This window comes from Calliopsis andreniformis, chromosome 6, assembly GCF_051401765.1.
Source record: "Calliopsis andreniformis isolate RMS-2024a chromosome 6, iyCalAndr_principal, whole genome shotgun sequence".
NCBI classification, from domain to species: Eukaryota; Metazoa; Arthropoda; class Insecta; order Hymenoptera; family Andrenidae; genus Calliopsis; species Calliopsis andreniformis.
Genome location: NC_135067.1, coordinates 17,289,689 through 17,302,049, shown reverse-complemented (window position 1 = coordinate 17,302,049; position 12,361 = coordinate 17,289,689). Strand labels below are relative to the sequence as shown.

Sequence of the window (12,361 nt, the reverse complement as noted above, 5' to 3'; positions counted from 1 at the left end):
GTAACCGGCACGAAGACTCCCTATAACCTTCTGGAAAGGCACGATACACCTTGTCGGGGCCTCCGAGATTTATATCCAGGCGAAATCGAGTTTGATGCTGATCGTACCTAAAGCGCTGGATATACGGACGCCAGAGTGCCGTCACTGATATTTTTTACGCGTATCCCTTTTTTCTTCCCCCTCTTTACCTTTCTTCGACCACGTCAGGAAGACGTGGAGCACATGCTGAGACTTTTTCTGATGAAATCGTAAATGAGGATGATTCGAAACGAGATAATCGGAGCTTTCGTTAATCGGATGCCTACTGGTTACAGCTTCTGGATGCAAACCGTAATGAAGGCTTCAATATTAGTCACTTGATCCGTGACATGGCCATATTTATCGTAAATATGTGCGGACCAAATTGATGCGCTTGCAAACTGAATGCAGTGCTTTAAGAGGATATTCTATTTTGAAGCGACTAAAAAGCTTGAAATTGTTTTATTCGTATTCTCTCGACTTCTAATGAGTTACATTTGTCAGAAGGATTGTTTCGAATTTTGACGTGAGTATGGAATTCTTCGATAATTGTTAATCCATATTTGTTAGCGATCACTTCATTAGTAATCAGTCCAGAGAAATCAGAATCAGAGAGCTTAAATATTCCAATTGAATTCTGTATTGAAATATTAAAAATGTTACAAATATTAAATATCCTTTTAACAAAACTTGCTTAATACATTTCCAAAAGAATACGACACCACTAGAAATAAACTTTCTAAATCAATTTTCGGTATAATAGAAAAACTATATCTTCCATCGAATATGTTTATCTACCTACTAGTCTCCATCGAATCCCAAACGTGATACAGGCATCCCTTACTAGAATCGTAACAAGGGACAACTTTTGTTCGGTTTCCTCCATCTGCTAGTTCGGGCACCGCTCAAATTATGGAAACTGTGTGGTTACGAGGTTTACAGTGAAGCGCCAGGCTCATGATAAAATGAAATTAAATGTTGAGAGGTGCTCGGCGAATTCCACAAATATTATGAATAATCTGCCTTGCACTCGTGTAATTAGTAAGCTAGGTACGCGAGCGCATTTACGCGACCACCGTATCGCGTCACAGAAACGATTATGTACACGTACGTGCATGCGTGCATACTCAAACGATATCGATCGTGCACACGTCACGGTCGTTACTTGAACGTAAATAAATCAGATTGTCGACTTGGTCCAAAAGGGGTGGACCGTGTCAAAAGAGGGTAGCGGTGGAAAAAGACGGGGGATGAAATTGCAACCAAACGTGGGACAAGGAGGAGGCGAAAAACCAGCAAACAGGAAGGAGGGGAGAATTTGCTGTCCAGGGGAATCGTTTCGATTTCTAGCGCGCTTTGGAATCACCAGTGAATGAGTCGAAAGTCTGTTTACACATGACTCGATTAAACGTCAAGAAATCTCTTCTCTCTTGTTTAAATGTAGAAAGAGAAACTTCCGAAAATAATATGACCATCAGCTCGTAGTTTATAACTTCGAACAATCCTCTAACAATGGGATTGTTGCAAGGCAAATGAATTAAAGTAATTTCTGCTTTATCCACTTCAACATTTCGCACAGTGACATTCCAAATAGCGCTGGGTAATTAATATTGATAACTTCAATTAGCAGGAATCCAAAATATCTGCTCACGGTCGGAGGGCCAAAAACGGGATCCGCGTTACGTGCAATGTTGTTCGACAACTGGTGCATAGTTTCTTCCAAGACCCGTTCATGCTCGAATATCGAGAGCTGAACGGTTCGAAGACGATCGCAATTAAAAGCACTGAAGTTCATTAATTAATCAATTATTTGTTCGTAATTATTTTCGGTTCAGAGAGTTTCGTAGCGCCACGAGGTTCTCCGTTTGTCGGGAAATTTCATTTCAGTGCACGCGGAATTGCTGCGCGGAGCGTTTCACAATTGTTGACACCAATTATCAACAGGACATCTATTCTCAGCGCTGATAACGTTTCTTCTGGAAATAATGGAGTATGAATGATCGTATAAATTGGATTAGAACGTTTCTTGAATGTTTGTCGATACTTGCAAAAGGGATGACCTATTTAACTCGACAGCCTAGACTAGAAAGCGACTAGAAAGCGCTCGAAAAAAATAACTGTTCCGAATACGTAAATTACAATCGACGTGAGGCTATTTCTTGAAGTCGACTTACGATTGTCTGTAATTTTTCTTGCAAAGACGACCAGCTAACTAAAGCAGTTCTTAATCGCCCTACACCGAACAGAAAACAGAAAGTATTCGTATCAAAGTTCTAAATAAATAATACTTGCATCATTTTTCCGCATCGTTAGAACTTCAGGAAAAGCCGCTGTACGAAGTCTCCGCTCTATTTCCGATTGAATTTGCTGCCCCTTTTTGAAGTATCGATCACTCAGCTTGCGAAGAATCGACATGCAATTAAAAGTCACTGTATTCGCCAACAATATGTTTATCCACTTGAATACTTGGTCCCCTGCACCCGTACGATTCGAGATCGATAGAGGCGCCGTTAAGTTTATAACTTGGCCCCGTTGTGCCGTCGATTCGACGACTCGTCAGGCATAAAATCGAGGAAATAAACGGAGAGCAATATCGAGGCGAAATTAACAAGGGGAATAAAGGTGAAGCGAGCCGAACGAAAGAAGATGGAGAAGAAACGAGGGGAGAGACGGTGGGGTTAAACCGGAAGCGGAGAAACAAAGGTGGGAGAGGAGCGTTCCTCGGGAGAAGACTTTCGACGGCTGCTGGAATCAGAAATCGATTGTTCGGCAATAACAATTCGGTGCACTCAGCCATGGAGGAGGAACCGCCGAGGGCCGAACACTACTTTCGTGTCGGCGTAATATCTGTGAGTGCATTTTTCCGGATATATCGTGGCGGACCACATGCCATTCGATGGGAGGAGAGACCGCGTTGCATACATGCACCCACGGCAATAACAAACACCGATTTTTCGAACATGCAAGCGAGGTAGCCAGCCAACCACTCTGGCCCTTCCCGCCCTCGCGAAACTAAAACTGCATGCGGCCGCGTGGCCATTATGCGCCGGCTACAATACGCACAGCGTTATGTACATCGTTCGAGAGTCCCGAAAATGCCACGCTTTACAATCAACCGCAGCCTGCATTTTCCCTTTGCGATACTCTGTTGGCTCCCCTGCTGTTTCACTGCCAGAATGAATCGATCGGGCTGCTGTTTTCGTTTACCGCCCGCTTTAACTTGCTGACTGCCAATCAGTGCCTTTTAATTACTATATTTTTGCATAATAATGTGAGATTTTTATAGTGTTCAATTTCCACGTGGATTATTCGTGATATCTGGCTAAAGAATATTTCCTACTTTCATTTACATTAATTTCATTTCTACTTTAGTTCTAGCTTTCTGTACATAAATCATTTTACTGTATGTTATTCTGTAACATTTTTGATTAATTACTGATCCATTCGAAAAGCTACTGTAGGAAGGTCTAATTTGATTTCGAGCATTCAGCTACTTCACTACGTATTCCTCACGGCCCCACACTCCATAAAGAACACGTCCCTGAAGAAAGCAGCCGAGCACCGTCCGCAGCCTCGTATTTCACGTATCTGCCACGCGGCGAAAAATTACATTACGCCTCCGAGCCGCGAAACGACGCGCAACCGCGTCCCTATGTGTCGGTGATACACAAGATTCCTTGCATCGTAAAAGTCTCGTATCTTCCGATTTGGCCGCGGTCTGGCCTACGGAAATGGCAAGTTTTACAATCACGCGAAGCGCTCCTAAACAGACACCGTGGCTAGTAACTACCCCGAGAAGAGACTGGAATCACCCTCGCTAACAATCCCCGGGCCAGAGACAACAGCGTACCCGCGAATGGCATTCAAAGGACAATGTCCTGCGGAAAAAGCGAAGCATCGCAATGAAAGTTGAAAATGTTCAATCTATCGCCCAGAAATAGAGTTTTTCCAGCAGCGAGCAATTTGTCGTTCATCACTGAGCGCATTGTACTGTAAATCCGCGGAGTTTTAACTCATTCCAGCCTGAAACGAATTTGAAAAATTTCGAAACCACCGTCCAGGTCCTTTTTGTCGACGATCTTTCGCGTCGTTTCCCGCTAGGTCGAAACTGCCGCGTGTAACGAGAACTGCCGGTATGGTGGTTCATTCGCCAAGCATGCGAGATTACGCCGTCCCCTCTCGCTCTTTACATTAATCCAGGGGTTCCAGCGCGTTATTACACGGCTTTACGTTCGCGTCAGGTTCATTATGCACGCGTGTGAAAGCCGCGAAACGCGTTCCTCGGCCAGTCAGAAGGTACAGTGATCCACCTAGTCACGAGCTGCGGACGTTTTTACATTTACGGTTGGATAATTCGCAACGCGCTCGGATCCTCACGGATCGCTAAAACCAGTGGATAGAGGGAGGGAATGGTAGGGAATGACTCCGATACGAAACGAGGCAGCGAGAAGAGTAACGGGTTGGAAGAAAGGGCAACAGAAGCGAAGCAGACAGAGACGCAGGGAGAAGAGGCGGAGAAGCCAGGGAGAAACTGCTCGAGTGTCGAGTGCGCGAATAACTAAGGGTGATGGCGGGAGCTGGGTGGCAGACTGCACAATGTTGGGCCGAGAGACGCGTAAACTTAATTGACAAGCACAGGTGGCGCTTAAACCTGACTACCCTTCGTCGGTACTTAACTACTCGCTGTCGAATCCCTCTCCTGGTTCCAGTCGAGAACGAGTCAGGGTTTCTGTTCGCAGGGATCCGTGGCGAAACTGCAACCACACCGTCCAAGCAACGTTCGGTTGACGAGCCGAAGAAACGGTCAACGCACGTGGAAAAGAAGCGATCGAGGGGTGGTGGGTGGCGAGGTCGCGGGAAATTGGAATCACGAATCGAGCGGAACGGGAGTCGAAGCGATTTCGAAATTCGCTCGGTCAGAGGATCGCCATCGCGCGGTACACCTCGCCGCCGCGATACGGTTCCCCATCGTGGCTATTTCTGCCTCCCCTGCAGCTCGAATATCGCGCCGCTCATTCCATCCAAGAATCGACCGGCCAAACGAGAGAGTTCATCGAAAGAGGCGCATTCGTGCTTAATGAATGAAATTAATCACAGAGCAACGGGGCTCGAATTTCTTCTCGGTCCCAGTTTCAAATTGCCGAATGATTTATACCGCGGCATCGGGAGCACGCTCGCGCGAGCTGGAACTCGACGCGTCCACTGCACAGGACTTTGCATGTGCATCTTTAATCACTTCGGTTCACGGCAGGTGAAAGAGGCCCGACGGCTTGCATTGCAGCCCCACGACGGGGCGTGTAAAAAATTAACGACCTGTCTTCCGGGGTCAAGCACGGTGTCGATCGACACGCCTCTCTCACCCGCGAGCTGACTCTTCCGGTTACGGCTTAAGAAACATACTCGAGGAAGTACCTCGTTGCGCTGTTCTTCTGGATTGCCGAGTTCCTGCTTGAGCACTCGCGTAGATACGTCAAGTATGTTAACATTCCAAGTTATTTTGCGTTTTTAATATAAAAACCTAAGATTGGAGGAAGTAATGGTGAAGAGCTATAGAAGTAAAGGTAGAGAAAGCTATCAATAATTAAATAAACTGCATAAGGATTTGAATGATCATTGTCCTAACGATTGATGTATTTGATAATTAGGGTTTAAAGGTATGATTTAGTTGGTCGTCAAGATCTCAAGTAGTGTTTCAGGAATATCGGAAACGTGAAGCCTTCAGACAACAGCACGATTAAAGGCTGAAGCAGTTTCGATGGGAGCCGATGTCGAGGTGTCGACGATCATTTCGATTGTCAGGCGCGACGTTAATCGAATTCGTGGTTCGCGCTAAATGAAATTAACGATTCGCTCGTACCCGCCTAACCGCGATACAGAAACGGCAGATGTTCCTGTCATTCTTCCTTTCCCCTTCGCTTCGCGCCTCCTGTCGCTTCCTGTATGCTCACTTACGCGTGTGGATAACGATACATTTTGAGACGCTCGCAAGGGGCATTCGCGTGAAATTTGCGAAAATACCGTCTAGTTGAAACGAAGATTAATGAGTCCGAAGAACCTTGGAAAACAGAGAGGTTCCAGAGTGACTTACTATAATATTTCAGTCTATTTTGGAAAAATCGCAGGTGACAAACTAATAGATTCTGCAGGCGATTAAAGTAGTAAGTAAAGCGGTGTTTAAGTTTATTTTTGGCCTGATGAATGAAAAACAAAAGAATGAGAAGAGATCAATAACGAAACTGCTGGTTATAGGAACATGTGACTATAACTGAGAAGCTGACAAGGCTTTTTATCCTTCAGTAAAAATAACAAACAACTGTATTTTAAAATATCTAATATTTCATAGAGTAAACAGAAACAATGAGATGACGAATATAGATAGATCAATTTCGAAAGAAAGATACTTACAATTAGGTCAGTTCGTCTGTTGGATATAAGTGAGAAAATTAAATTGAGGTCTGACTTTCCAGTTGAAAATACAAATTTATGTATAGCTGACCTTTTCAGCATTCAACGATTTTACGTTCGGCCAACGCTTACTTTTTAATGAATAGTTTGTAGTTTGTACCTAGATACCTCACGGCAAAACGAATACGCTATTATCGCCTTTTGTGTTATCTGGCTAATGTTGTACAAAATAGTGATAATTAATACGTTTTATGTTATTGAGAAATTTCAAATTTTCGAATTTAAACGTTTTCAAATTTTCAAATTTTCGAATTTTCGAATTTTCAAATTTTCAAATTTTCAAATTTTCAAATTTTCAAATTTTCAAATTTTTGAATTTTAAAATCTTCAAACTTTTAAATTTTCAAATTTTCAAAAAATACGTTATGTTTGGCTTCCAAGAATACAGGAAACGATATAGAATTTCAGGCTCGTTCTGGAGCAAAGTCGCGCGAGGAACGGATGAAATTGCGTGATTCGACATTCTATGCGTGCGCGCTAAAGAAAAAAGGCAGCCGTGTGTCGTAATAGTCTGCCACGTTAACGACAAGCCGGCGCGAGCGATGAATTCAGTTTACGATACCTATTTTCCAGGCTTCGCCTCGGCCGGATACTTTATTATTGTCGCTGCATCGAGAGACGTGTACGCGCTGGGCTGGAGTTTTTCGCAACGGCGAAGAAAAAGAATCGACCGTGGGTCCCGGGGTGAGAAACTCCGTGGAGACGCAACGGTGTTTCTGGCCTGACGTTTGATCGAATAAAATATAGAGCACGGATAGAAAAAGCCTGAGATCCGATCCGGGAATCGTAAATTGCGCCATTAGATCGTCTAATTTTACGCGAGAAGTAAAAGCAAGAGAACTCACAGATTTTTAGGAGAATTTTCCTCGCATCGATAACGTCCTCGTACAACGATGAAAAGTAGAAAATTGCTCAAAGACCTGGGTTATTTTTTCTCCTTTCCTTATGCATTATTTTGTTCTCATGCTGAGCGCACACTCCATGCCACCCCCGGCCACTGGGGAAAGGCATTTCTTAGGCAAAATCGTTTTTAATTCCTCCACGGGTGGCGTGAGTCGTTAGCGAGGCGGTAAAAGGAACACGCTGCGCTTGTTAAAAAATACTTCTTTCGAGTGTGCCCAGAATGTGCCAGGTGCGCGTGTGTACGGGTCAGCGACGTGGGTTGCGACCGTCTGGTTGGTACGCAGGTTACAACCCATTAATAAATCACTTTGAAGCGTTTGTCGCGCGTTGCGCTTGACTCACTGGCTCAATGAATGCAGAGCGGCCACGCGCATTGGCGGTCGATGTTTATGCAAGCCCCTGATTGAGTGGATCGACAACTCCGGTAGATACATTTCGCCAGGATTGTTGGGCGATGATTAAGTATATCTCAGCGAAAATAAATACTGTCAGCAGTATACAATATTAGAGATACATCAAACTGATTACTCAGCTTTCATAAAATACATTTCACTGTTTGACAAATTACAGGCAAGGTATACTGGAAGACAATTGCCGCTAAGAAATTAAAAATTAATTGAAATAACCAGAAATTCATTTCCATTAAAATATCTGACAGAATTTTTCGATCAACCTACTATTTCTTTCATTATTTGTTCTTTGGACTCCCTTTCATCCTACTCTACGCACACTACAGCGTACAGTTTACACACAGAGGCATTCCGTAATTTAATTAAACATGTAGATAAATCCCTCGAAGAGAAAATATCAGCGTATTTTGAAATATCAGTACATTGAAACCTGCAGTATCGGGAGTTTCTCATACATTTACGAGAGAGAATTATGATTTTTACAGCCATAGGCTATAGGGTTGGCTTGTGTATTCCAAGAGGGTATACTATCCACTGCTAGCTGCGTACGTACCTAAAGAAGCATGTAGCGAGCAAACTCTCGAGAAAGATATAGTCCGATAGAATCAAGATGATCTCCGTGAAGGAGAAGCCAGAAAGACAGATAGAGAGCGATAGAAAGAGGGGGAAAAAGAGAGAAAGAGAGGGAAAGTTATTAAGAAGATTATGGACGGGTCGTTGCTCGAACTTCAAAGAACCAATTCCCATTTTCAATTTGCTCCGGGGGATGAGAGTGGTAGGGGTCAAAGCCAACTCATTCTACTCGGATCCTTGCTGTCCGAGTGTAGGCTGCCGCGTATTCTTGCCCCCCAAAGAATTCCATTCCAAAACTGCTGGCCCCTTCGCCCTTCAAGAAGTTGCGACTTCGCCTGAGAAACCTATCTCTCCGCGCAGAGCCGCCTCTTATGGACGAAAAGGTGAAATACATGTTGAGAAATCGGTCACCATGTAGCACGTCTCAATCGAAAGAAACCTATTCGTCCATGGACATCAATATTCCCGCGACGACGCAATATGTCCCGCGATTCGCGTTAATTTTGCGCAAAGTATTACGTCGCCACGTCGCTATGGTATCGTTTAAAGTTTTAAGTTTTCCCATGAAGTATGGCTGCCTCAACGAGCTCTCCTTATAAAGACATTATCCGAGACGGTAAAAGTATCAATAAGACGTATATGAACGCATCACAGAACGCCTTGATGCGAATGGGACTTAATAATAACGTCACGAGTTTATTGAGGGGAAGAAAAGACTGTAGCCTCCGTTATCCGTAGGTACAGCCACTTCAGAGAGTTTCTACTTTTGTGCATTAAAAATTGAAAATTACTCTTTAAGTAACTGGAAATTATATTACCAATATTTAAATTTATTCACAATTTAAGTCAAATTTCGTAAATTGGAATTGTTAGATGAAACTGCGCCGAGTATAAAAGGAATAGCCAGATTTCAAGAATCAGTCAATGTTATAATATCGAAAGTGCCGTGTCGTTTGATCGACAGCCATTAAATGGCCAATTGTACTACTCTAAAAGGTTCAATAACGTCGTGACGTCCGATCCGAAACGGAACGTCGATTTTCTCCAAGGGATAACGTGGCGGGGGAGGCAGGGGTGACGCGACAGGCAATCATCAATCTCGCCGAGTTGTACTCGACTGGCACTAATTCAGTACCCTTGTCCCCAGGTCTCCTTGTCAACCCCGAACTTCGTGTACCGCCGCCACTTAAACAGCGTTCCACGGAGAACAAGGACGACCCTTTCCTCCGACCAAGATCCAAATAAATAGGATTCAATACATCAACGCCCATCGAAATCGCAGTAGGTCGATCAACTTTCGGTAGACCTTTACACGCTGTCTCTGGAGGATCAAGCTAACTTCTCTACTCGAGTACATGCACTCGTTGGTCTGAATGAATCAAAGTGACAACGAAACGCGAATCAACATTTCCTCGACGTATGCGCTTTTTCAATTTAAAATATTTACAATTTTAATACCTTTCAATCTGATTACTAGATGGAACTTATGAAAAACCAGGAAACTTTTGGAGGACTAATTTATTTGAGAAAAAGTACGTGAATCTTCCATTAGGGCACAGTAATGAAGATATAATTACTGCGAAATCAATAATTCATTCCCGTGGCTCACTCGTAGAAATGAGCATATAAAAATTTTAAATGATCCTTTTCAGGTTTCCTTAGTAGCATAACAGTGAAAATTGATTCGTTTTATATACTGTGAGCGGCTAAAGGGACATGAAAATGGCTGAAATATAAAGCTACTGGATATCTCTTCCCAGCTCTGCGCAGGACTCGGATTATTATTCTTGCATTACTAGCTGCTCGATATATCCGGCCGAAGGACATCGCACGGGTTCAGGGCGCCGATAATTCTAACGAGAAGGTGAAGAAGCGAAGGAAGTTTAAGAAGAAGTCCCATTCATCCGAGGGTCGCGGCGAAAACTGACAAAACAGTTGATACGGCAGATATAGCGGGCGACGGAATACGAATGGACGTAGGCGGATATACGAGCTGCGCGCGAATGGTACCGAAGGGGGAGTTCGAGGAAAAGTCTCGAGCCTAGGGTCGAGAAAAAAGAGATATGAGAGGATTGTAAAAGAGGGTGAGGGATGGAAGAAAAAATATCCGCGAACAGGGGAAAAGGGAAGGAGGAACCGGGGACAGACGAGCGAGGGAGGGAGAAGGAGAGAAGAGGACAGGAGAGCGAGAATGGTAGTGGAAAAATCTGATCGAGCGATCCTGATTTACAGCGTAGGGAAATCGGTGCGGTGAACTTCGTGTCCGCGGCGGAAACTCAGAAATTTTTGCTCGTGGGAATCGGAACTTTCATTGACGTTCGCGGTAGATTTCGTCTAAAAAAAAGAAGGAAAAAGGAGCGCGGACAGATGAAAGCTGCGGACAGTTCGCCAACGATTTTTCCAGAAACAAAACTATTTGACGTGTTGAAACTATTCCAACTTGAATTCTGCTCGTGCAAAGACGGAAGGGATGCGCCTTTTTAATGACTTGGATCGTCAATGATTAATAGAGCAAGCTTACACGGCTTGCTTCCAGCGTGTTAAGATTATTTGTTCCTCAAACAACATTTGTTCTTAATTATTACGCTAGTGTTTACATAGTTAGTTAAATAAGGCTGACAGAAGTGTTTCTGTAAAGAACACTAGACGTTGCCAAATGGGAGAGTTTTACCTCTCACTTCTAGAGTACGTTTGTTATTTTTTCCAATTACATAAAAATGATACGCATTTATTATATCCGACAGCAATGAGCGGATTATCTAGTGGAAATGCTTCACGAAAATATCTTCATTACGACGTGAAACATTTTGTATGACAGTAGAGAATATATTTCGAATTTCATTTCATTTCTACTACGAATTACGAAACATAAAGGCACCGTCGTGGTTTTGCGTGCTGAATAAATCGTAACAGTTACTCGTCCGACACGTAAAATTTTGCATTGTAGAATTGTGCGAAAAAATCTCATGATAGTCAATGGTATCGTTACACCCCAAATTCGCCATTAAAACTTCGCTCGAAAATGATTCCAGGACAACGAGCAAGGGGGAGGAAACCTCCAGTCTGGGTAATTTTGCCTTTGGAATTCTCGAGGCTGACCTATAACAACCCTCATCCTGTACCAGGCGAATAACTATGCAAATTTCTGTATGGTTTAAGCAGAGACTTCTGATGGCACCCTATATCGTGGTCGAGTTACGAGGAAACGTGCCCATAAAGCTCCACACACGAGCCAAGATTGACCTCTCTGTGGACAGTGACGTCCGTCCTCAACTCGTAACGAGATCTTTCCTTCACTACAGTGTAACCTCTTCTACAAATGTACATTTTTCCAATTCTACACAGGTACCCATATTTGCACAGAAATAAAACCGAATTGTACGACTGTGCTAATTAATGTCTAACAGAAAGAGATTCGTTGGAAAACGTTTCAAGCTGCCTGTGAAAGTTCCTATGAAAGGTATACGAAATGATACAAGATTGAATCGGAAGTCCTTGACCCCTTCTCCACCCTGTTAGATCGAAGACCCTGCTAACTTATTAGATTTCCATGGCTATCACAAGCTACGGATAGTCAGAGAAGTCGCTATCAGGATAATGCAGTCGGTACGTTTCTCTGCTATAAGGTACAATCGAATTGGGTCATACTCATTCTCGTAACCAAACGTGGAGAACCTGTTTACAACTCACGCCCAAAACATCCCGCCCTCCAGAAAACCGCAAAGCCCGTTTCCACATGAAATACAACGATCAAGTCCTAATTTACAATTTAATTTTAACCTTACGACCCCTCACAAATGCTTTCCGCTGCGAAAGTGCCCCGCCAGAGGAACGATCGCGCGAAGAGTAACGAGAGAAAAAAAAGCAGGAAAAGGGTGTTTCACTTGCAAACAACGACCCTATTGTCTCAAACAGCTACGATGGCGCACCGTCCTTCAACGGTGCGTATGATCTCGAGTGTCAGCGCGCATGCATCAATTACAAGCCCGCCA

General features: G+C 43.7%; 1 protein-coding gene across 2 annotated transcripts in view; it reads right to left on the bottom strand.

The window, feature by feature from the left end:
* Scgdelta (sarcoglycan delta) overlaps window positions 1-12,361 on the bottom strand; it is a 182,222-nt gene that overhangs the window by 141,466 nt on the left and 28,395 nt on the right. The gene's annotated exons all lie outside the window — the stretch shown is intronic.